The 26,864-nt window shown below is 38.8% G+C and overlaps 1 pseudogene; it reads right to left on the bottom strand.

Moving 5' to 3' along the window:
- The window catches only part of LOC128565619 (steroid transmembrane transporter SLC22A24-like), an 84,813-nt pseudogene that overhangs the window by 31,796 nt on the left and 26,153 nt on the right, over positions 1-26,864 (bottom strand).

Genomic DNA, 26,864 nt, shown 5'->3' with positions numbered 1-26,864 from the left:
TACCTAAAATTCATATATTGGCTTTTTTCATGCAGTTTCTTGTTGTTCTGAGTGATTGTTGATTCTTTCTTCTTTGTTTTGTTCTGGTTTTTTGCATGTTTGACTGATGGGTTTAGTTCAAATTCTTTTGTTTTCAAGCTTTGAGATTTTCTTTCTTCTCCTTGGTCTAGCCATTGTTGAAGGTTTATGCTATTTTTTTTATATTTTAATAGCTAAATGACTCATTTCCTTAAATTCAGTTATATTCTTTCTTATGTTGTCTGTCTCTTTAATGATGTTCTCATAGTTTTCATTAATGTACTGAAGTATTTATTTGGTTTGTGTTAGCTTTCAACTTACCCTTTAATCCCATTTCTCTTGTTTGCCATCCATATTATGAATTTCATTTCTGACATTTTGACAATTTTCTTTACTTTTAGGTCTATTGCTGTGGATCTGTACTAGTTGCTTGAGGGTGTTGAGCTTGTTTGGTTTTTCATATTGCTTGGATTCTTTTGCTGGTTGCTTATTATTTGAAATCTTTCTCTTAAGGTTGGTAGGTTTGGGGTACACCTGTTCAGCTTTACTGGGAACTCTGCCAATTAATGAGAAGAGGAATAGTCCTAGATAAAGCCTTTGTATTCTACTTTGGAGGACGTATCCGGGGGAGAGAGGTGGATGCACTGAAATCCTATAATGCAGCTGTTCTCCTGCCCGCCACATCCCATTTTCTTTCTTTCTTTCTTTCTTTTATTTATTTATTTATTTTGAGACAGAGTCTCACTATGTCACCCTCAGGAGAGTGCTGTGGCATCACAGCTCACAGCAACTCCAAACTCTTGGGCTCAAGCAATTATCTTGCCTCAGCCTCCCAAGTAGCTGGGATGATAGGTGCCTGCCACAACGCCAGGCTATTTTTTTGTTGTGGTTGTCATTGTTGTTTGGCAGTCCCAGGCTGGATTCAAACCTGCCAGCTTCGATGTATGTGGTTGGCACCCCAGTCGCTAAGCTACAGGCACTGAGCCACACATCCCACTTTCTTGTGTGTGTGTTGCAGTCCAAGACTGTGCTGGGATATTTATTTAGATTTGTGTCATTTTTCCCCCCAGGCTACTGTCAGAAGCCCTTGACATGGATATGAAAATCCTTCCTCAAGGAGATGGGTATAGTGACTTTGGAGAGCACTCAGCAGATTTCAGGACGCCTCACACAACTGCAGCTGGTGGTGGGCAAGTCAACAGACCTTGACCAGAGTCTGTTAATATTAAAGATCTTTGGCCAGGGCCTATGCTTTTCTTGGAACCTTGACAGGCTCTTGCTTTGATTGTGGGACCTAGGCAGGTGCCTGGCCTGGATGCAGAACTGTGTTGGTTGGCTCAACCTACTCTTAGTCAGCACCTGGGTGGGTTATGGGACCTTGGCCAGTGCCAAGATCCATAGGGGGCACTCCCATGTGTTGTGGGACCTTTTCAGGAAGCCAAGTGGAAGATACAGGACTTGGGTGGGTCATTGGAACTTGACAAAAACCTGGGCCATTTTATTTTATTTTATTATTAAATCATAGCTGTGTACATTAATGCAATCATGGGGTACCATACACTGTTGTTTTTTTTGTGTGTGTGTGGTTTTTGGCTGGGGCTAGCTTTGAACCTGCCACCTCCTGCATATGGGACCAGCGCCCTACTCCTCGAGCCACAGGCGCGGCCCCATACACTGCTTTTATAGACCATTTGACGTATTTTCACCACACTGGTTAACATAGCCTTCCTGGCATTTTCTTAGTTATTGTGTTAAGACATTTATATTCTACATTTACTAAGTTTCACATGTACCCCTGTAAGATGCACCACAGGTGTAATCCCACCAATCACCCTCCCTCTGCCCACCCTCTTCCCCTTCCCCATATTCTTAGGTTATAACTGGGTTATAGGTTTCATGTGAAAGCCATAAATTAGTTTCATAGTAGAGCTGAGTACATTGGATACTTTTTCTTCCATTCTTGAGATACTTTACTAAGAAGAATATATTCCAGCTCCATCCATGTAAACATGAAAGAGGTAAAGTCTCCATCTTTCTTTAAGGCTACATAATATTCCATGATGTACATATACCACAATTTATTAATCCGTTCGTGGATCGATGGGCACTTGGGCTTTTTCCATGACTTAGCAATTGTGAATTGGGCTGCAATAAACATTCTGGTACAAATATCTTTGTTACAATGTGATTTTTGGTCTTCTGGGTATACGCCTAGTAGAGGAATTATAGGATTAAATGGCAGATCTATTTTTAGATCTCTAAGAGTTCTCCAAACATCTTTCCAAAAGGAATTTATTAATTTGCATTCCCACCAGCAGTGTAGACGTGTTCCCTTTTCTCCACATCCGGGCCAACATCTCTGGTCTTGGGATTTTGTGATATGGGCTAATCTTACTGGAGTTAGATGATATCTCAAAGTCGTTTTGATTTGCATTTCTCTGATGATTAAGGATGATGAACATTTTTTCATATGTCTGTAGGCCATGCGCCTGTCTTCTTCAAAGAAGTTTCTCTTCAAGTCCCTTGCCTAGCCTGCGATGGAATCACTTGTTGTTTTCTTACTTATACGTTTGAGTTCTCTGTGGATTCTGGTTATTAAACCTTTGTCAGAGTCATAACCTGCAAATGCCTTCTCCCATTCTGAGGGCTGTCTGCTTGCTTTACTTACTGTGTTCTTGGCTGTGCAGAAGCTTTTTAGTTTGGTCAGGTCCCAGTAGTGTATTTTTGAAGCTGCTTCAATTGCCTGGGGGGCTCCTTCTCATAAAATACTCACCCAGACCAATTTCTTCAAGAGTTTTCCCTGCACTCTCTTCTAGTATTTTTATAGTTTCATGTCTTAAGTTTAAATCTTTAATCCTGGGCCATTTTTTAAGCTTTCTAGGATTCCTGGGTGCATTTTGGGATGACATCTGTGTCAAGGTAATTCACAGGACATTCTCAAGTGCCTAGGTCTGTCACAGGACTGCACCAGAAATGGGGATTGTCATGGCACCTTGGTGGGTGCCTACTGGTTCGCAAGATCTTGGGAGGCACCTGGAAAGGCCCAGGGATCTTGCAACATGCCTGTACAGATTGGAGGAGAGTGGCCAGTTGTGGGTTGGCTTCTTGCACTGTGGTGGCTGGGTGAGGCCTGGGAGATTTGCTATGCACTGCTGGAGAGTTGCAATGGCTGGGGCTCTCCCTCTACACAGGTGGGCCTATGACAGCTACTCTGGTGCTACTCAGGTTGTAGCAGCAGTGCTGTCAATTTGGTAAGGTTATAGCAGCAGACACTGAGGGCCAGTGGATGCCTGCTCTGCTTAGATCACTGGGCACAAACCAGTGGGACAGTTCAGAGGGTTCACAGCACTCAGTCACATGTCACATGAGAGCACCCGCCTTCCCTGCTCCCTCCCTGGTCTGGCTGGGGTATAGAGTGTAGCAGTTGAGCTGACACCTCTGTAGAGTAGGTGTCCTGGGCCTGAGAGGTCAGAATGGCATCTATTACAATGGACCTGAGACCAGGTGGAACCCCACTATGTCTATTTTCTGTTGAAATGCTGCTGCACAGTCTCCACGCAGCTTCCTGATCAGTACTGAAGCCTGCTATGGTTGGGGAACCCCCTCAAAGCTAGCCTTGCACTACCCTTTTGGGGAGTATGGAGCCCCAGATCTTTCCTCTACCCCTTCCTTATCTGCCGATGCGTCCCCCAGGTATCTTTCAATATTACTGAGTTTATCATCCTACCTCTCTCTCCCCCTCATTGGTTGTCTTCAGTTGCTTCTCTGATGATTCACAAGGTTTGCTCCTATAAGTACATCCTTTAGTGAGCCTGTATCCACAACTTTTGATCTTTCCTATCAGACAATGAGTGCAGGCTGCTTTATTCTGTGATTCTGGCCCACTTTATGCCCTTTCCTTTTATCCAATCACTGAGCCACAGGAGCCGCCCTTTTTTTTTTTTTTTTATCCAATCACATAATGTCAAATATCCCCAAATCATCTCTGTCTCATAATACATGGCATTTCTAAAGTCAAATCAATAATATACATGCTCCATGATAAGGGGATGATTTTTTCAAATAAGAAAAGTAACTGGATAATTTTCTTTGCTATACAACAATGACTACAAAGTGCCAGCCTCCCAGATACTTTGTTATTCTAGTTTATCCATTGTTTCTCACATACCATAATAGCAGTTAATAGGGACTATGGGTCAGGACCAGCCCAGGGACTGAACAGATCCCAAGTGTTAGGATTCTCCTCTTAGTTCCCACCATAGCTTCCTTTATAGGCAAAAAAAAAAAAAAAATGGAGATTGTCCTTACCTGGAGAACAAGAATAAGACAAACATGGGTATAGATATGGTCAGTTGCAGTATGCGCCAATCTCGAATGGCAAAAGCCAGTCCTCCCAGGAACATCTTCCCAGCACTAATGGAACACAATAGCAGCATTAAAGCCATAGATTGTGCTTGGGTATTTGTCCACTGTAACACTGAAAGAAAACATAAATGGTAATAGTAATTTCAGACAAAGGATAATTTCAAGGTCAATTTAAGGCATGTAGATAATAAAAGACTCAAATTAGTAGCTTAGTAGCTTACCAATACTAAAGAGATTTACTGTAATATTCATAACACAGAACCCTGCCAAGAAGCGTAGTGAGCAGTAAATGAAAAAGGTGGGGGCAAAGGCCACACAGGTGTCAGAGATGGCCAGCTGGAGGAGAGACAATCTGCATATGATCTTCCGTCCAAACCTAAAAAATATTGAACCAGATAAGATTATTCACAAAAAAAATAATAATACGTGGAAAACTTGATACACAGGGCACATCTTGAAACTTTTTTTATTATTCTCATTTTTTAATTGCTTCTTTTATTTTTTATTTAATTTTTAATTAAATTCATATATTTGCTTTAATTTAATTCATATATTGCCTTTTTCATGCAGTTTCTTATTTTTCTGAGTGATCGTAATTTATTTTTTAATTTATTATGATTTCTAATTAAAATAATAACTGTATACATTTGTGGGGTACAATGTGATGACTTGATATAAAATGTGGACCCTTGCATCATGCACATTATGTGAGATCGTACCAACTTCCCTCCCTCCTCACACCAATCACCCTCCCCTCCTTCTTTCCCCTTTTCCTCTAGTCCCCTACCGCTTGCTAGACCGTATTTATGTTTTATCATTCATTTGAGTGTGTGTTTATATATTGGTTTCATATTAGTATTGAGTACATTGGTTACCCCCCCCCATTCTTGAGCTACCTTACTAAGAAGAATGTGTTCCATCTCCATCCAGATAAACATAAAATATGTAAAGTCTCCATCTTTTTTATGGCTGAATGGTATTCCATGGTATACATATACCACAATTTGTTAATCCATTCACAAGTTGATGGGCATTTGTGTTGTTTCCACCACTTGGCAATTATGAATTGAGCTGCAATAAACATTCTGGAGCAATTATCTTTGCTGTAAAATGATTTGTATTCTTATGGGTAGATACCTAGTAATGGGGTTATAGGATCGAATGGAAGGTCAACTTTTAGTTCTTTGAGAATTCTCTATACTTCTTTCTATAAAGGTAGTATTAGTTTGCAATCCCACCAGGAGTGTAGAAGTGTTCCCTTCTCTCCACATCCACACCAGCATTTTCAGTTTTGGGACTTTCTGATGTGGGCTAATCTTTTGTTGTTGTTGTTGTAGTTGTTGTTGTTACAGTCTTTTTGTGTCACCCTCAGTAGAGTGCTGTGGCATCAGAGCTAACAGCAATCTCAAGCGATTGCTTAAGCAATTGTCTTGCCTCAGTCTCCCAGGTAGCTGGGACTACAGGTGCCCACCACAATGCCCAGCTATTTTTTGTTGCAGTTGTCATTGTATAGCTGACCCAGGCTGGATTCAAACCAGCCACCCTTGGTGTATGTGGCTGGTGCAATAACCACTGTGCTACAGGCACCGAGCCAGATGTGGGCTAATCTTAATGGAGTTAGGTGATATCTCAAAGTGATTTTGATTTGCATTTCTGTGATGATTAAATGAGCATTTTTTAAATTAAATCATAGCTGTGTACATTGATATGATCATGGGGCATCATTCACTACCTTCACAGACCGTTTGACACACTTTGATCACACTGGTTAACATAGCCTTCCTGGCATTCTCTCAGTTACTATGCCAAGACACTTACATTCCACATTTACCAAGTTTCACATATACCCTTGTAAGAAGCACCGCTGGTGTAATCCCACCAATCCTCTTCCCCCTACCCACCTCCCCCCTCCCTCCCGTCCCTTTCCCTCTTTGCCCTATTCTTAGGTTGTAACTGTGTTATAGCTTTCATGCGAAAGCCCTAAATTAGTTTCATAGTAGGGCTGAGTACATTGAGTACTTTTTCTTCCATTCTTGAGATACTTTACTGAGAAGAATAAGTTCCAGCTCCATCCATGTAAACATGAAAGAGGTAAAGTCTCCATCTTTCTTTAAGGCTGCATAATATTTTTTTTTATGCATAACCACAATTTTTTTTTTTTTTTTTGTAGAGACAGAGTCTCACTTTATGGCCCTCGGTAGAGTGCCGTGGCTTCACACAGCTCACAGCAACCTCCAACTCCTGGGCTTAAGCGATTCTCTTGCCTCAGCCTCCCGAGCAGCTGGGACTACAGGCGCCCGCCACAACGCCCGGCTATTTTATGGTTGCAGTTTGGCCGGGGCCGGATTCAAACCTGCCACCCTCGGCATATGGGGCCGGCGCCTTACCGACTGAGCCACAGGCGCCGCCCTACCACAATTTATTAATCCATTCGTGGATCGATGAGCACTTGGGCTTTTTCCATGACTTAGCAATTATGAATTGGGCTGCAATAAACATTCTGGTACAAATATCTTTGTTATGATGTGCTTTTTGGTCTTCTGGGTATATGCCCAGTAGAAGGATTACAGGATTGAATGGCAGATCTATTTTTAGGTCTCTAAGTGTTCTCCATATCTCTTTCCAAAAGGAATGTATTAATTTGCATTCCCACCAGCAGTGCAAAAGTGTTCCCTTTTCTCCACATCCGCGCCAACATCTCCGGTCTTGCGATTTTGTGATATAGGTTAATCTCACTGGAGTTAGATGATATCTCAAAGTAGTTTTGATTTGCATTTCTCTGATGATTAAAGATGATGAGCATTTTTTCATATGTCTGAAGGCTGCGCGCCTGTCTTCTTCAGAGAAGTTTCTCTTCAAATCCCTTGCCCAGCCTGCAATGGGATCCCTTGTTCTTTTCTTGCTAATGCGTTTGAGTTCTCTGTGGATTCTGGTTATTAAACCTTTGTCAGAGTCATAACCTGCAAATATCTTCTCCCATTCTGAGGGCTGTTTGCTTGCTTTACTTACTGTGTTCTTGGCTGTGCAGAAGCTTTTTAGTTGGATCAGGTCCCAGTAGTGTATTTTTGATACTACTTCAATTGCCCGTGGGGTCCTCCTCATAAAATACTCACCCAGACCGATTTCTTCAATGGTTTTCCCTGCACTCTCCTCTAGTATTTTTATAGTTTCATGTCTTAAGTTTAAATCTTTTATCCAGTGAGAGTCTATCTTAGTTAATGGTGAAAGGTGTGGGTCCAGTTTCAGTCTTCTACAGGTTGCCAGCCAGTTCACCCAGCACCATTTGTTAAATAGGGAATCTTTTCCCCACTGAATGTTTTTAATTGGCTTGTCAAAGATCAAATAATGGTAAGTAGCTGGATTCATCTCTAGGTTCTCTATTCTGTTCCAGACATCTACTTCTCTGTTTTTGTGCCAATACCATGCTGTTTTGATCACTATCGATTTGTAGTATAGTCTGAGGTCTGGTAGCGTAATTCCTACTGCTTTGTTTTTATTTCTGAGTAATGTCTTGGCTATTCGAGTTTTTTTCTGATTCTATATAAAATGAAGTATTGTTTTTTCAAGATCTTTAAAGTAGGACAGTGGAGCTTTAATAGGGATTGCATTGAAATTATATATTGCTTTGGGTAGTATGGACATTTTATCAATGTTGATTCTTCCTAGGCATGAGCATGGTATGTTTTTCCATTTGTTAACATTTTCAGCTATTTCTTTTCTTACAGTTTCATAGTTCTCTTTATAGAGATCTTTCACGTCCTTTATTAGAAAAATTCCCAAATATTTCATCTTCTTTGGCATTACTGTGAATGGGATAGAGTTCTTAACTGTTTTTTCAACTTGACTATTGTTGCTATATATAAAGACTACCGATTTATGAATGTTGATTTTGTAACCTGAGATGCTGCTGTATTCCTTGAACACTTCTAAGAGTTTTGTAACAGAGTCCCTAGTGTTTTCCAGATATACAATCATATCATCTGTGAAGAGCGAAAATTTGATCTCTTCTGACCCTATATGGATACCCTTGATTGCCTTTTCTTCCCTAATTGCGGTGGCCAAAACTTCCATTACAATGTTAAAAAGAAATGGAGACAATGGGCAGCCTTGTCTGGTTCCTGATCTGAGTGGAACTGATTCCAATTTAACTCCATTCAATATGATATTGGGTGTGGGTTTGCCGTAGATGGTCTCTATCATTTTAAGAAATGTCCCTTCTATACCGATTTTCTTAAGTGTTCTGATCATGAAGGGATGCTGGATATTATCAAAAGCTTTTTCTGCATTGATTGAGAGAATCATATGGTCTTTGTTTTTTAATTTGTTTATGTGCTGGATTACATTTATAGATTTACGTATATTGAACCAGCCTTGAGACCCTGGGATAAAACCAACTTGGTCATGATGTATAATTTGTTTGATGTGTTGCTGGATTCTGTTTGTTAGGATCTTGTTGAATATTTTTGCATCTATATTCATTAGTGATATTGGTCTATAATTTTCTTTTCTTGTTGGGTCTTTTCCTGGTTTGGGGATCAGGGTGATGTTTGCTTCATAGAACGTGTTGGGTAGTCTTCCTTCTTTTTCTACATTTTGGAACAGGTTGAATAATATAGGTACTAATTCCTCTTTAAAGGTTTGGTAGAATTCTGACATGAAACCATCTGGTCCCAGGCTTTTCTTTTTAGGGAGGTTTTGTATGGTTGGTGCTATTTCAGAAGGTGACATTGGCTTGTTCAACATTTCCACTTGATTCTGGCTAAGTCTTGGAAGGTGACGTGCTTCCAAGTATCAGTCAATTTCCTTCAGATTTTTATATTTCTGAGAATAAAGTTTCTTGCAATATTCATTAAGGATTTTTTTGATTTCTGAGGAGTCTGTTGTTATTTCATCTCTGTCGTTTCTGATTGATGAGATTAGAGATTTTACTATTTTTTTCCTGATTAGGTTAGCCAAAGGTTTATCTATTTTATTGACCTTTTCAAAAAACCAGCTTTTCGATTTATTGATCTGTTGTATTATTCTTTTGTTTTCAATTTCATTTAATTCTGCTCTAGTTTTGGTTATTTCTTTTCTTCTACTGGGTTTGGGGTTGGAATGTTCTTCCTTTTCCAGTTGCCTGAGATGTCCCATTAAGTTGTAAACTTCCTCTCTTTCCATTCTCTTGAGGAAGGCTTGCAGTGCTATAAATTTTTCTCTTAGAACTTCCTTTGCAGTGTCCCAGAGGTTCTGATAGTTCATGTCTTCATTGTCGTTTTGTTCCAAAAAATTGGCAATTTCTTTCTTAATCTCATCTCTGACCCAGCTATCATTCAGCATAATGTTATTTAAATTCCATGTTTTTGTATGAGTATGCAGATTCCTGTTGTTTCTCAGCTCAAGTTTTATTCGATGGTGGTCCAAGAAGATGCATGGAATAATTTCCATTCCTTTAAATTTACTGAGGTTAGACTTGTGACCTAAGATGTGATCGATTTTGGAGTACGTTCTGTGGGCTGATGAGAAGTATGTGTATTCAGTTTTGTTGGGATGAAATGTTCTGTGGATGTCTGCTAAATCCAAATGTTGGATGGTTAGGTTTAAATCTAAAATTTCTTTGCTCAGCTTCTTGTTGGAGATCGATCCAACACTGCCAAAAGAGTGTTGAACTCTCCAACTATTATGGAGCTGGAGGAAATCAAGTTGCTCATGTCTGTTAGAGTTTCTCTTATAAATTGAGGTGCATTCTGGTTGGGTGCATAGATATTAATAATTGAAATCTCATCATATTGAGTATTACCCTTAACAAATATGAAATGACCATTCTTGTCCTTCCTTACTTTTGTTGGTTTAAAGCCTATAGTATCTGAAAATAAAATTGCAACACCTGCTTTTTTTTCTGATTACCGTTTGCCTGAAATATGGATGACCATCCTTTCACCCTGAGTCTGTATTTGTCTTTTAAGTTAAGATGTGACTCTTGTATGCAACAAATATCTGACCTGAGTTTTTGTATCCAGTCAGCTATCCTGGGCCTCTTTACAGGACAGTTTAAGCCATTCACATTAATGGAGAATATTGATAAGTCTGGTGAAATTTTGGGTATCGAGTTTTTCAAAAGTCCAGTGGACATTTTTAATCCTTTCGCCAGTGTGTAAATTGGAGTTTGATCCAAAGTTTCTGAGTGAGTTTACTTTTATGGTATAGGATTGGGTTGGTCATTATGGAGGATAGGTGTGAGAATATCCTGAAGAGCTGTTTTGGTTATGGCAAATTTCTTAAATGAGCGTTTTTTAAAAATGTTTGTTAGCCATTCATCTGACTCCTTCAGGGAAGGTTCTATTCATCTCTCTTGCCCAGTGATATAAGGGATTATTGGCTCTTTTTGTAGATTAATATGAGTTCTCTACAGATTCCAGTTATCAAGTTTTTGTCCAATTTATAATATGCAAATATCTTTTCCCATTATGAAGGCTGTTTGTTTGTTTTGGTTGTTGTTTCCTTAGCTGTACAGAAGCTTTTCAGTTTAATAAGTCCCAATTGTTTATTTTCGTTGTTGTTGCAATTGCTACAGAACTCTCCTACATAAAATCTTTCCCCAGGTCGATATCTTCGAGTGCTTTCCCCACACTTTCTTCAAGGATTTTTCTTGGTTTCATGCCTTATATTTAAATCTTTTATCCATCTTGAATCAATTTTTGTAAGTGGTGAGAGGTATGGGTCCAGTTTCAGTCTTTTTTTTTTTTTTTTATTGTTGGGGATTCATTGAGGGTACAATAAGCCAGTTACACTGATTGCAATTGTTAGGTAAAGTCCCTCTTGCAATCATGTCTTGCCCCCATAAGGTGTGACACACACCAAGGCCCCACCCTCTTCCCTCCATCCCTCTTTCTGCTTCCCCCCCATAAACTTAATTGTCATTAATTGTCCTCATATCAAGATTGAGTACATAGGATTCATGCTTCTCCATTTTTGTGATGCTTTACTAAGAATAATGTCTTCCACTTCCATCCAGGTTAATACGAAGGATGTAAAGTCTCCATTTTTTTTAATAGCTGAATAGTATTCCATGGTATACATATACCACAGCTTGTTAATCCATTCCTGGGTTGGTGGGCATTTAGGCTGTTTCCACATTTTGGCAATGATAAATTGAGCTGCAATAAACAGTCTAGTACAAGTGTCCTTATGATAAAAGGATTTTTTTCCTTCTGAGTAGATGCCCACTAATGGGATTGCAGGATCGAATGGGAGGTCTAGGTTGAGTGCTTTGAGGTTTCTCCATACTTCCTTCCAGAAAGGTTGTACTAGTTTGCAGTCCCACCAGCAGTGTAAAAGTGTTCCCTTCTCTCCACATCCACGCCAGCATCTGCAGTTTTGAGATTTTGTGATGTGGGCCATTCTCACTGGGGTTAGATGATAACTCAGGGTTGTTTTGATTTGCATTTCTCTAATATATAGAGATGATGAACATTTTTTCATGTGTTTGTTAGCCATTCGTCTGTCATCTTTATAGAAAGTTCTATTCATGTCTCTTGCCCATTGATATAAGGGATTGTTGGCTTTTTTCATGTGGATTAATTTGAGTTCTCTATAGATCCTAGTTATCAAGCTTTTGTCTGATTGAAAATATGCAAATATCCTTTCCCATTGTGTAGGTTGTCTCTTTGCTTTGGTTATTGTGTCCTTAGCTGTACAGAAGCTTTACAAGAAGCTTTAATGAAGTCCCATTTGTTTATTTTTGTTGTTGTTGCAATTGCCATGGCAGTCTTCTTCATGAAGTCTTCCCCCAGGCCAATATCTTCCAGTGTTTTTCCTATGCTTTCTTTGAGGATTTTTATTGTTTCATGCCTTAAATTTAAGTCCTTTATCCATCTTGAATCAATTTTTGCGAGTGGGGAAAGGTGTAGGTCCAGTTTCAGTCTTTTACATGTAGACATCCAGTACTCCCAACACCATTTATTGAATAGGGAGTCTTTCCCCAAAGGTAAGTTCTTGTTTGGTTTATCAAAGTTTAGGTGGTTGTAAGATGTTAGTTTCATTTCTTGGTATTCAATTCGATTCCAAGTGTCTATGTCTCTGTTTTTGTGCCAGTACCATGCTGTCTTGACCACTACGGCTTTGTAGTACAGACTAAAATCTGGTATGCTGATGCCCCCAGCTTTATTTTTGTTACTAAGAACTGCCTTAGCTATACGGGGTTTTTTCCGGTTCCATACAAAACACAGAATCATTTTTTCCAAATCTTGAAAGTACGATGTAGGTATTTTGATAGGAATGGCATTGAATAGGTAGATAGCTTTGGGAAGTATAGACATTTTAACAATGTTGATTCTTCCCATCCATGAGCATGGTATGTTCTTCCATTTGTTAATATCCTCTGCTATTTCCTTTCTGAGGAGTTCATAGTTTTCTTTATAGAGGTCCTTCACCTCCTTCGTTAGGTATATTCCTAGGTATTTCATTTTCTTTGAAACTATGGTGAAGGGAGTTGTGTCCTTAATTAGCTTCTCATCTTGACTGTTGTTGGTGTATACAAAGGCTACTGACTTGTGGACATTGATTTTATATCCTGAAACATTACTGTATTTTTTGATGACTTCTAGGAGTCTTGTGGTTGAGTCTTTGGGGTTCTCTAAGTATAAGATCATGTCGTCAGCAAAGAGGGAGAGTTTGACCTCCTCTGCTCCCATTTGGATTCCCTTTATTTCCTTGTCTTGCCTAATTGTATTGGCTAGAACTTCCAGCACTATGTTGAATAGTAAAGGTGACAGAGGACAACCTTGTCTGGTTCCAGTTCTAAGAGGAAAAGCTTTGAGTTTTACTCCATTCAGTAAAATATTGGCTGTGGGTTTGTCATAGATAGCTTCAATCAGTTTTAGAAATGTGCCACCTATGCCTATACTCTTCAGTGTTCTAATTAGAAAAGGATGTTGGATTTTATCAAATGCTTTTTCTGCATCTATTGAGAGGATCAAATGATCTTTATTTTTGCCTCTGTTAATATGGTGGATAACGTTTATGGACTTGCGTATGTTCAACAGCCTTGCATCCCTGGGATGAAGCCTACTTGATCATGATGAATGACTTTTTTGATGATAAGCTGTAATCTATTGGCTAGGATTTTGTTGAGAATTTTTCCGTCTATATTCATGAGTGAGATTGGTCTGAAATTCTCCTTTTGGTTTGGGTCTTTTCCTGGTTTTGGTATCAGGGTGATGTTTGCTTCCTAGAATGTGTGGGGGAAGATTCCTTCTTCCTCAGTTTTTTGGAATAATTTCTGCAGTACAGGAATAAGCTCTTCCTTGAAGGTTTGATAGAATTCTGGAGTGAAGCCATCTGGACCAGGGCATTTTTTAGTTGGAAGCTTTTTTATTGTTTCTTTGATCTCTGTGCTTGAAATTGGTCTGTTCAGGAGGTCTATTTCATCCTGGCTAGTCTAGGGAGAGGGTGTGATTCCAAATATTGATCCATTTCCTTCACATTGTCAAATTTCTGGGCATAGAGTTTCTGGTAGTATTCAGAGATGATCTCTTGTATCTCTGTGGGATCAGTTGTTATTTCCCCTTTATCGTTTCTGATTGAGGTTATTAGAGATTTTACTTTTCTATTTCTAGTTAGTCTGGCCAATGGTTTATCTATTTTATTTATTTTTTCAAAAAACCAACTCCTTGTTTCATTAATTTTCTGAATGATTCTTTTGTTTTCAATTTCATTGATCTCTGATTTGATTTTGGATATTTCTTTTCTTCTACTGAGTTTAGGCTTAGATTGTTCTTCTTTTTCCAATTCCATAAGATCTCTTGTGAGATTGTTCATGTGCTCTCTTTCTGTTTTTCGAATGTAGGCATATAAAGCGATGAATTTTCCTCTCAAAACTGCTTTTGCAGTATCCCACAGGTTTTGGTAGCTTGTGTCTTCATTGTTGTTATGCTCAAGGAAGTTAATGATTTCCTGCTTTATTTCTTCCTTCACCCATCTGTTATTCAACAGAAGATTGTTTAATTTCCATGCCTTTGGGTGGGCTTGAGCATTTTTGGTAGAGTTGAGTTCCACCTTTAGTGCCTTATGGTCTGAGAAGATACAAGGTAAAATTTCAATTCTTTTGATTCTGTTGATATTTGTTTTGTGTCCCAGGATATGGTCAATTTTGGAGAATGTTCCATGGGGTGATGAGAAGAATGTATATTCTTTATCTTTGGGGTGGAGTGTTCTATATGCGTCTATCAAGCATAGTTGTTCTAGGGTCTCATTTAAATCTCTTACATCTTTGTTTAATTTCTGTTTAGAGGATCTGTCCAGCTCTGTAAGAGGTGTGTTAAAGTCCCCTGTTATGATGGTATTATCAGATATCATATTGCTCAGACTGAGTAAGGTCTGCTTCAAGAATCTGGGAGCATTTAAATTGGGTGCATAGATATTTAGAATTGAAATGTCTTCTTGTTGTAGTTTTCCCTTGACCAATATAAAGTGACCATCTTTGTCTTTTTTGACTTAAGTTGCTTTAAATCCACATGTATCTGAAAATAAGATTGCAACTCCTCTTTTCTTCTGAATTCCATTTGCCTGAAAAATTGTCTTCCAACCCTTGACTCAGAGCTTTAATTTGTCTTTTGAAGCCAGGTGTGTTTCTTGCAGACAGCAAATGGATGGCTTGTGTTTTTTAATCCAGTCAGCCAATCTATGTCTCTTCAGTGGGGAATTCAAGCCATTAACGTTTATTGAGATAATTGATAAGTGTGGTAGTATTCTATTCGTCTTATTTGGTGAGAGTCCATTGCTTAGTTTTATCTTTTGCATCAGTGTGGAGGTTAGGTTCTGTCCTTTGATTTCTGAGTTCTTACTTTGCTGCTCATCCATTGTGGTGGTCAGTGTGCAGAACAGGTTGAAGTATTTCCTGTAGAGCTGGTCTTGTTGTGGCGAATTTCCTCAATGTTTGTATATCCGTAAATGATTTGATTTCTCTGTCAATTTTGAAGTTTAGCTTAGCAGGGTACAGAATTCTGGGCTGAAAATTGTTCTGTTTAAGTAGATTAAAGGTAGATGACCATTGTCTTCTTGCTTGGAAAGTTTCATTAGAGAAGTCTGCTGTCACTCTGATGGATTTGCCCCTGTAGGTCAACTGGCGCTTACTCCTGGCAGCTTGCAGAATCTTTTCTTTTGTCTTGACTTTGGACAGGTTCATCACAATGTGTCTTGGAGAAGCTCGGTTAGAGTTGAGGCGACCCGGGGTCCGATAGCCCTCTGAAAGCAGTGTGTCAGACTCTTTGGTGATGTTTGGGAAATTTTCTTTTATAATATTCTCTAGTATGGCTTCCATTCCTCTGGGGCATTCTTCTTCCCCTTCTGGAATTCCTATAACTCGTATGTTGGAACGCTTCATAAAGTCCCATAATTCTGACAGTGAACGTTCTGCTTTCTCTCTCTTCTTTTCTGCCTCTTTTACTGTCTGAGTTATCTCAAGAACTTTGTCTTCTACCTCTGAAATTCTTTCTTCTGCATGGTCTAACCTGTTGCTGATACTTTCCATTGCATCTTTAAGTTCCCTAATTGACTGTTTCAGTTCCTTCAGGTCTGCTATATCCTTTTGATATTCTTCATATCGTTCATCTCTTATTTGATTCTGTTTTTGGATTTCCTTTTGGTTATTTTCCACTTTATTAGCAATTTCCTTCATTGTTTCCATCATTTCTTTCATTGTTTTCAACATGTGTATTCTAAATTCCCTTTCTGTGATTCCTAACATTTCTATACTGGTGGAATCATCTGCAGTAGCTACCTCATGGTCCCTTGGTGGGGTTGTTCTAGACTGGTTCTTCATGTTGCCTGGAGTTTTCTGCTGATTCTTCCTCATGAGTGATTTCTTTTATCTGTTTCCTTGCCCTAATTTTCCTTTCACTTCCTCTTGCTCTTTAAGTTCTTGTGCCTGTGGACTAAGGTTTACAGGACCAGAAGGGTGAGAAGGTTGAAGAGCAAAAAAGGGATGAAAGAAAGGAGGACCGAGTGATAAGAAAAAAAAGAAAGATAGAGAAAGGAGAGGGGGTGGGTATAAGGAATATTGACAAAAAGAAGAGAGGCACAGAAAGAGGGAGACAGGGCAATATAGGTGTACAGTAGGGTACTTTGACACAACCTTAAAAAACCCCACCTTCTGTGGGTGCCCAGTTGGGTGGTTTCCTTGAGGTCAGCAGCTCTTTGCTAACCTGATCAGACACAGTACCCCACCTCCACCAAGTAGAGAGGAAAGACAAAAATGCTATAAATCAAACCAAAACAAGCAAACAGAAAACTTTACGGGGATAAAATTGGGTGAAAAACCAAATGATAGCGGTAGAAACACTAGCAAAAATGAAGTTGAAGTTATTAAAAAAGGCAGCAATGGGAAATTATAATTAAACTAGGAAAATTGAGAAAGAAAAAGGGATCTGTGTGGAAAAGATTGAAATTAAAAAAACAAAAGAACATCAGCAACGTCAAAATAAACAAACAAAAAAAACAACCAAACAAAAAAAAAAGAAAAAAATACACAACCAAAAACAAAGCAGTTTGTATATGTTATTGAATATTGTCTGGGCAACACGTGGTCTTCTGGGGTATGAGATGTTAGTCACAGTTCTGATACGACTGGAGGCTGCTGATTTCTCAACCCCCAGCTGGTAGACACCCTAAATCTCTCTTCAGCCTACTTAAAAGGCACTTTGAACTTGTAAACTTGCTGAGCAGCTTTCCCAGCTTTCTCGCTGAAATCGCTGCTGAAGTGGCTATCCACTTACCCAGTGTGCCAAAACCGGTCTCACTCTGCCCCTGAGGGTTAGGGCTGCAAGGCAGCTCAGACCCCACCCTTAGGCTACTTGGTTGCTGGGTTACCAGCTCCCACCCGTTTCTAGCTCTGTGACCCTGAGGGCAGAGCTTGCCGGGGCAGATCAGTGACAATGGATCCGTGTGGCCCACCACCAAACACTATTAGCTTCATCTGGCTCAGCGGCTCAGACTGGGGCCCTAGACAACGGCCAAAGTTCTCCGCACTCCTGCTCAGGCCTTCCCCAAGGCAGTTCAACTCAGTGCCAAGTCCAAGGACATCAAAACAGTTCACAGGTAAGCCTTTCTGGTTTGCAGTCTCGCTGCTACTGAACTTACAGTTGTGGGCGGGTTTAGACGGATTGAACACACGCGACCACTTGCCGGTTTTCCACTGTTTTAGTCCTCCTCTTGGGGTCCAGAAGTCTCTCGCTGACTCCCTGTATCTTCATAGGAGTGATGATAGGCAGTTCCCACCAGCGAGAGATGCCTGGAGTCCTATCTCCCCAGACTCACGTTGCCCAGATGCAAGGAAGCTGTTACTCGGCTGCCATCTTGCTCCGCCTCCCCCAGTTTCAGTCTTTTACATGTGGTTTTCCAGTTCTCCCAGCACTATTTATTAATGGTGTATGTTCTTTTCCCCAATATATATGTTCTCATTTGGTTTATCGAAGATCAGGTGGCTGTAAGAGGTTAATTTCATCTCTTTGTTTTCTATTCACTTCCTGATGTCCATGTCTCTATTTTTGTGCCAATAACATGCTGTTTTGACCTCTATGGCCTTGTGTACAGCCCAAAGTCTGGTAGGCTGATACCCCTGGCTTTGTTTTTATTACTAAGAATTGCCTTGGCTTATATGGGTTTTTTCTGGTTCTATACAAAATGATGAATTGTTTTTTACAAACCTTGAAAGTATGATGTTGATATTTTAATGGGGATGGCATTGAATCTGTAGATTGCTTTGGGTAGTATAGACATTTTGATAATGTTGATTCTTCCCAGCCATGAGCATGGTATTTTCCTCCATTTGTTAATATCCTGTGCTATTTCTTTTCTTAGGGTTTCATAATTTTCTTTGTAGAGGTCCTTCACCTCTTCTGTTATGCATATTCCTAGGTATTTTGTTGTTGTTTTTTTTTTTAACTACTGTAAAAGGAATTGTGCCCTTGATTAGCTTCTTGTCTTTGCTGTTATTGGCATATACAAAGGCTACTGATTTGTTGACATTGATTTTATATCTTGAGACATTGCTGTATTTTTTAATCACTTCCAGGAGTCTCATGGTTGAGTCTTTGGGGTTCTCTAAGTATACGATCATATCATTGGCAAAAGGTAAGAGTTTGTCCTCCTCTGCAACTATTTGGATGCCCTTTGTTCCCTTCTCTTGCCTGATTGTATTGGCTAGAACTTTCAGCACTATGTTAAACAGTAGTAGTGATAGAGGACAACCTTGTCTGGATCCAGTTCTAAGTGAAAAGCTTTTAGTCCTACTCCATTAAGTATAATATTAGCTGTGGGTTTGTCATACATGGCTTCAAGCAGTTTAAGAAGTATGCCACCTATGTCTATACTCTTAAGTATTCTAATTAGAACAGGATGCTGAATTTTAGTGAATGCTTTTTCTGCATCTATTGAGAGGATCATATGGACTTTCTTTTTGCTTCTGTTGATATGGTGAATTATGTTTATGGACTTGTGTATATTAAACCAGCCTTATATCCCTGGGATGAAACCATTTGATCATGACGAATAATTTTTTAGTGTGTAGTTGTAATCTATTGGCTGGGGTTTTATTGGGAATTTTGACAACTATATTCATTAGTGAAATTGGTCTGAAGTTCTCCTTTTTAGTTGGATCTTTTCCTGGTTTTGGTATCAGGGTGATGTTTGCTTCTAGAAAGTGGTGGGGAAGAGTCTTACTTCTCAATTTTTGGAATAATTTCTGCAGTATGGAAATAATCCCCTTTTAAGGGTGTGATAGAATTCCAGTGAGAAGCCAGCTGGACCAGGGGGGTTTTGTTGTTGTTAGATTTTTTTTATTGTTTCTTCAATTTCAGTTCTTAAAATTGATCTGTTCAAGAGATGTATTTCTTCTTGATTAAGTCTGAGAAGAGGATGTGATCCCAGGTATTAATCCATTTCCTCTACATTGTCAAATTTCTGGGCATGGAGTTTCTTGTAGTGCTCAGAGATAATCTCTTGTATCTCTGTGGCATCAGTTATTTCCCCTTTACCATTTCCGATTGACGTTATTAGAGATTTTACTTTTCTGTTTCTAGTTAATCTAGCCAAAACTTTATCAATTTTAGTGCTTGCTATAGGTCTATTCAAAATTTCTACTTCTTTCTGGTTAAGTCTAGGAAGATGGCATGCATCCAGGTATGGGTCCATTTTCTCCATTTTTCCATATTTCTGAGAATAGAGTTTTTGTAGTAATCATTAAAGATTTTTTGAATTTCTGTGGTATCTATTGTTATTTCCTCTTTATCATTTCTGATTGAAGTTAATATTTTACTTTTTTGTTTCTGGATAGTCTAGCCAAAGGTTTACCAATCTTATTAACCTTTCAAATAACCAACTTTTTGTTTTCTTGATCTGAATGATATTTTTGTTTTCAATTTCATTTAATTCTACTCTAATTTGTATTTTTTTTTTTTACTTTTGCTGTGTTTGGGGTTGGATTGAGCTTTCTCTTCCAATTGGTTAAGATGGCCTATTAGGTTGCTGACTTGTTCTCTTTCTGTTTTTCTTAATGAAGGCTTCTAATGCTATAAATTTCCTTCTTAGGACTGCCTTTGCAGTATCCCACAGGTGTTGATAGTTTGTGTCTTCATTATCATTTTATTCCAAACATCTGATGATTTCTTTATTAATCTCATCTTTGACCCAACTATCATTCAGCCTAAGGTTATTTAGGTTCCATGACTTTGTTTGAGTATGATTTCTGTTACTGTTAAGTTCAACTTTTATTCCATGAGAAGATACAAGAAATAATTCCTATTCTTTTAAATTTGCTGAGGTTAGACTTGTGTCCTAAGATATGATCAATTTTGGAGGATGGTCCATGGGCAGATGAGAAAAATGTATATTCAGTTTTATTAGGATGAAGTGATCTGTATATGTCTGTTAAGTCCCTTTGTTCTAGGAGCAAGTTTAAGCCTCTTATTTCTTTGTTTAGTTTCATCTTGGAGGATGTATCCGGAACTGACAAAGGGGTGTTAAAATTTCCAAGTATTATAGTGCAGGGAGATATCATATTGCTCATATTCATTAGATTTTGTTTTATTAATCAAGGAGCATTCAGGTAGGGTGTATAAATGTTAATTATTGACATCTCTTTTTTTATATTAAATCATAGCTGTGTACATTAATGCAATCATGGGGCACCATACACTGGTTTTATAGACCCTTTGACACATTTTCATCACACTGGTTAACATAGCCTTCCTGGCATTTTCTTAGTTATTGTGTTAAGACATTTATATTCTACATTTGCTAAGTTTCACATGTACCCTTGTAAGATGCACCGCAGGTGTAATCCCACCAATCACCCTCCGTTAACCCATCCACCCCCCTCCCTCCCCTCCCTCTCCCCCTTCCCTATATTCTTAGGTTATAACTGGGTTCTAGCTTTCATATGAAAGCCATAAATTAGTTTCATGGTAGAGCTGAGTAGCCTTAAAGAAAGATGGAGCCTTTACCTCTTTCATGTTTACATGGATGGAGCTGGAACATATTCTTCTTAGTAAAGTATCTCAAGAATGGAAGAAAAAGTATCCAAAGAAATCTCTTCATGTTGAGTATTTCCCTTGACAAATATATAGTGTCCCTCCTTTTTGTTGCTTTAAATTCAATTGTATCTGCAAATAGGATTGCAACCCCTGCTTTTTTCTGATTTCCATTTGCCTGTGTTACAATTGTCCATCCCTTCACTCTGAGTCTTATTTTATCCTTTGAGGTAAGGTGAGTCCCTTGAGCAGATACATGGCTGGAGTTTTTCTATCCAGTCAGCCAACCTGTGCCTCCTTAGAGGGGAATGTGAGCTTTCAAGTTAATTGAGAGAATTGATAGGTATGGTGGGTTTTGTCCATCTTGTTTTTCAAAAGTCCAGTGCATATTTTTAATCCTTTCACCATTTTGGGTACTAGGTTTTGTTCTTTAAATTCTGGGTGAGTTTACTTTTGTGGTAGTCCATCATGCTAGTCATTATGGAAAATAGGTCTGAGCATTTCCTGGAGACCTGGTCTAGTTATGGCAAATATCCTCAGCATGTGGATTTCAGTAAAGTATTTGATTTCTCCATCACAAATGAAACTCATTTTAGCCAGATACAGGATCTTGGGCTGAAAGTTGTTTTGTTTTAGAACGTTGAAGGTCAATGACTATCCTCTTCTGGCTTGAAAAGTTTTGGCTGAAAGATTTGTATTCATCCTGATATTTTTCACCTATAGGTAATACTTTTCTTATACCAGGCTGCTTGCAGGATTTTCTCCTTCATATTAACTTTTGAAAGTTAATTACAGTGTGTCTAGGAGATTCTTTATTTGGATTGAGTCATGGTGGCATTCTGAAACTGTCTATTGTCTGAATTTCTATACCTCTTGCAAAGCTTAGGAAATTATCCACCATAATACCTTGGAGTAGAGCATATATGCCTTTAAGACCATCCTCTTCTCCTTCAGGAATCCCTATAATTCAGATGTTTCAACTTTTGGAATAATCTCATAACTCTCTCAAGGAATGTTCTGTTCTTGCTCTTCTTTTTTCTGCCTCTTTGAATGAGTAGGATCATTCAAAAGGCTTGTTTTCAATTTCAGATATCCTTTCTTTGCCTGCTTAGCTCTATTACTGAGTGACTCTGCTGTATTTTGAATCTCCTTGAATGCCTGTTTCAATTCCTTACAATCTGCTATATCTTTCTCATTATGTCCATATCCTTGGTGACTTTGTCTTTGAATTCATTAATTTATTTTGAAATACTTTTTGGATTTCTATTTCCCTCTTTTCCTCCATTCTATTCGTCTTATTTGCCATCCATATTCTGAACTGTATTTCTGACATTTCAGCCATTTCTCTATAAAGGGTATTTTCTGTTGTATCTCCTTTGTCATTAGGATGATGCCTAATGATCAGAGTTGATCTACTCTGATCATTCACGTTGCCAGAGTTCTTCCACTGGTTTCCCCCTCACCCCCCCCACAGTATTTTCCACTATTTTTTCAATTAAAACTGGTGGGGTGAGGTTGAATTGGAGGCTCTAAGACACGGAGCTAACCAGCCCTTCAAAAAAGAGCTGGGGCTTGTGAAGGCTCCCCTACAGCCTTAAAAGGTCCCTTTCAGAGCTACAGCTAGAGACACTGAGGACCTGCTTGGTGAGATAACTGCAGGCTGGCTTTGTCTTGATGTCAACTTGCCTCTACTCAATCATAAGGAGTCGGTATTTGGCTGGTTCTCAGCTGGGGAAAAATACAGACATCTGTGGTGCCCCACCCCCACCAGCAACAGTTGGAGGAGGAAAATCTGTCCATCACTGTTCAATCTCAGAGGGTCCCTGTGTGGATATCCCAGTTCAAAAGTTTTTATCAGATTGTCCCAGGCAGTATAAACATTGCTCACATGAATGAGTACAAAGGCTCCTAAAGTGGCTAGAAAGCAGAAATCCCCAAGCAAATCCATATGGGCAACCCCAATGGACTGGAATAAGGTCTCCTCCAGTGGGCAGGGGAGTCAGGGAAGTTCACCCACCACAGTCAGAACTGGGATGTCATTGCCTACACACCTGCACACACTTTCTCTGCATATGTCCCTCTTTCCCCAGGCCTCCTTGCTTCCACATAAGTCACTGTTTCTGAACTGCTGTCCAGAGGCCCACACAATACCTGGCCCTCACAGCAAATTCACCAAACACTCCAGGCTCTTCAGGGGATGGTCCTTCAGGCAGCCAGGATAAAGAGGAAAGGTGAACCATGTGTTCAGAATCGTGGATAAAATATTTGTTAGCTCTTGTGCCAGGCAGGATGATTCCTAGGCTCGGAAATGGGACCTCCCTAGAGGAGGAGGAATACTGGGGTTTAGAGGCTCTCTCCTGTGGGGTAATGTGAGAGATCCTTTGTTCCCGGCTTGCTTGCAGAAAGCCTTCAGTGGGCCTCCCACTTGGGGGATGGGTCACCCATCCTCTTGGCACTGGGCTTCATACCTGGTCTTTGTTTTCTTTCTTCCTCTTTCTTGGGCTCACAGCTTATCTCAGCAGAGATTATGTGCACTTGTTTATTTTCTTTCCATGCTCAGCTACCCACTTGGAGGTTCTCTGAATCCATTTCAGTCTTAAATCTCTTATGGGCAAGAGCCTCTGGAGAAAGCTGCTTTTAGTCCACCATCTTTCTCATTCCTTTTTTCTTCTAATTACTTTTTATTTTAAAATATAAGAAACTTCGAAAAATAAAAGTGGCCCTAGTGTGTTAACATTTAAGATGTTCTTCTCTTGACTCTTGACCTCTTGACCCCTCAACTCCTCATCTCATTCTTTTCCTTTGAAAAAACAAAGAGGGTTAAATAAGTGTCCTCTAAAGTTGTTGCCACCTGTGGTGCATCTTACAAGGGTATATGTGAATCCTAGTAATTGTGGAATGTAAAGGTCTTAGCAAAATAACTAAGAAAATGCTACAAAAGCTATGTTAACTAATGTGATGAAAATGTGTCAAACGATCTATGAACCAAGTGTATGGTGCCCCACGATCATACTAATGTACACAGCTATGGTTTAATAAAAATAAATAAATATAAAAGAAGAATAAATTAAAATAAATAAATAAATAAAGTTGTTGCCAGTCCAGCATCTCCTTCAGGCACTAGAGCCACAGTTGTCAGTGCTTATTTCTCAATGCTCTGCACCTTGAATGCTTCTTTAATAATAGAAGGAAGTAAGCATGAGGTTAAACTCTGATCACCACATTAGCACTCCCACCAAAGTGTGGTCAACCAAGTAGGGATGTGAAGTAGGAGAAAAACAGAGATCATTTTTGAGGACTTTCTATTATTTATCAACAAAGTCACATTGAGAGTGGCTCCTGGTTTGAAATAAAGTGGATCCCCAAATATTCACATCTTGAAATTTATAATTAATGTTTCATGAATGGAACATACCACTTGAGACCTAGTAGAATAATTTTATTAGTCAATAGTGGAAATCTTAGATGTAACCCCTTTCTATCTGTCAACATAAGAGTGTTTTCAAAGCTCTCTCACCTAACTACAACCAGGAGAACTCTGATGCCATGTGAAAGCACATGAAAGAAGATGAAAAATGTGAAGTTGTAAAAAATGCTTATTAAACAAAAAAATGTAAAGTCTCCATTTTTCATTATGGCTGGATAGTATCCCATGGCATACAAATACCACTGTTTATTTATCCCTTCATGGGTTCATGGGCACTTATTGTTTCCACATCTTTGAGATTGTGAAACAAGCTGCTATAAACATCAAACCGCAAATGTCCTTACAATAAAATCATTTGATTTTTTTTTTCCTTCTGTGTTGATACCTAGCAATGGGATTGCAGGGTTTACTTTTAGCTCTTTGAGGATTCTCCATCCTTCTTTACAAAAAAGCTGTGTTAGTTTACAATCCCATTAACAGTGTTTAAGTGTTCCCTTCTCTCTGCACCCACACCATAATATCCTCTTAACTATCACAAGAATGGAAAAGGAAGCATTGAATGTACTCAGTTAACATGAAAGTAGTAGATGAACAACTCATCTACTCACATGTCCACATGACAGAAAAACACATTTAAATTCAAAAGGGGGAAGGACAGGGGGAAGGGGTTTAGTAAACTCTCACATTGCCAGTATAATGTAAGGGTATTTAGCACACTACATGGTTAGAGGCCTCAGCTGCAACTTGGACTTTACCTAATGAATGCAAACAATGTAACCTAACCATATGTACCCTTATATTAATCTGAAATAAAAAATAAATATGTTTAAATAAATGTTAGCCACAAATCATATGCATTTAGGATAGTGGATTTGTTTGTTGTGTTTAGAGCACTAAGGTTGAAATCAAGAAATTTATATTTGGGACTCTGCACTTTGAAGGTAAAGGCTAAACTTACTTAAAAGGAAGAGCCAAAAGACAGTAAATAAAACTTGCAGATAGACTATACCACAACCACTCTCAGCTCTGTCTTCAGAGAGGCTTCAGGAAATGAGATACAGCTCAAAAAGAATACAATTCAGCTACTGTTTCCCTCAAGGCAGGAAGTGATAGAAAGCTCACAGAGGAGATGATGACATAAGAAAAAGCATAAGAAACAAAAAGGGAAAAATAAGCAAAAAGAAAGGCAATTATTAACATATGTGTGACGTTGGCAGGTTGGGTACCAAGTCTAAAGTCAACTTTGATTAAATTATGGGTTGATTCTGAATTCCTGGCAGTATTACTACATAAATGAACTTCAGTTTTAGACACCTGTTATGTGTCATTTATTGCTTTAGCAGTATTAGAATATCATAATTCTTACAGAAATTGTAACTTTCTAAATGTGCAATATGATTTATTACTAATTTTTTATGATACATCAGAATAAAATGAAATGCTTTTTTAAAAATATCTGTGACAGGATATGATAAAGAGACAATCATTGGAAAGAAGAGAAATGAAAACAGAGTAAGTATAATGAAAAAAAAAATATATATATCCTAAATAAATTTTCATGGTAGTGGTTGCCCTGGGTTCAGAAGAGGAGATAAATAGGTGTTACACAGGGCATTTTTAGGGAGATGGTCTTATAGTACATATGTGGCATTATCCCTTTGCTAAAACCCATAAAACTGTACAACAAAAACAGTGCATCCTTTAGAATCCTATGTACTCAATTCTGATATGAAAACAATTAAGGTTCTAGTACATGGTGCGGGGTGAGGGATGGGGACAGCCAAGAAAGGGAAGGAGTGAAGGGTTGGGGGACAAGGGATGTGGTGCAGCTTTTGGGGGCAGGACACAATTATAAGAGCATCCTTATCTAACAAAAGCAATCAATGTAACCTGGTTCTGTGTGCCCTCAATAAATCCCCAACAATTAAAAAAAAAACAACAACAAGGGATGCAAGGCTGGTTTAACATACGCAAGTCTATAAACGTTATCCACCATATTAACAGAGGCAAAAATAAGGATCACATGATCCTCTCAATAGATGCAGAAAAAGCATTTGATAAAATCCAGCATCCTTTTCTAATTAGAACTCTGAAGAGTATAGGCATAGGTGGCACATTTCTAAAACTGATTGAAGCTATCTATGACAAACCCACAGCCAATATTTTACTGAATGGAGTAAAACTGAAAGCTTTTCCTCTTAGAACTGGAACCAGACAAGGTTGTCCTCTGTCACCTTTACTATTCAACGTAGTGCTGGAAGTTCTAGCCAATACAATTAGGCAAGACAAGGAAATAAAGGGAATCCAAATGGGAGCAGAGGAGGTCAAACTCTCCCTCTTTGCTGACGACATGATCTTATACTTAGAGAACCCCAAAGACTCAACCACAAGACTCCTAGAAGTCATCAAAAAATACAGTAATGTTTCAGGATATAAAATCAATGTCCACAAGTCAGTAGCCTTTGTATACACCAATAACAGTCAAGATGAGAAGCTAATTAAGGACACAACTCCCTTCACCATAGTTTCAAAGAAAATGAAATACCTAG

The sequence above is a fragment of the Nycticebus coucang genome, chromosome 14 (genome assembly GCF_027406575.1).
Source record: "Nycticebus coucang isolate mNycCou1 chromosome 14, mNycCou1.pri, whole genome shotgun sequence".
Taxonomy (NCBI): domain Eukaryota; kingdom Metazoa; phylum Chordata; class Mammalia; order Primates; family Lorisidae; genus Nycticebus; species Nycticebus coucang.
Note: the sequence above shows the minus strand (reverse complement) of the source record. Positions and strands in the feature narration are given on the sequence as shown.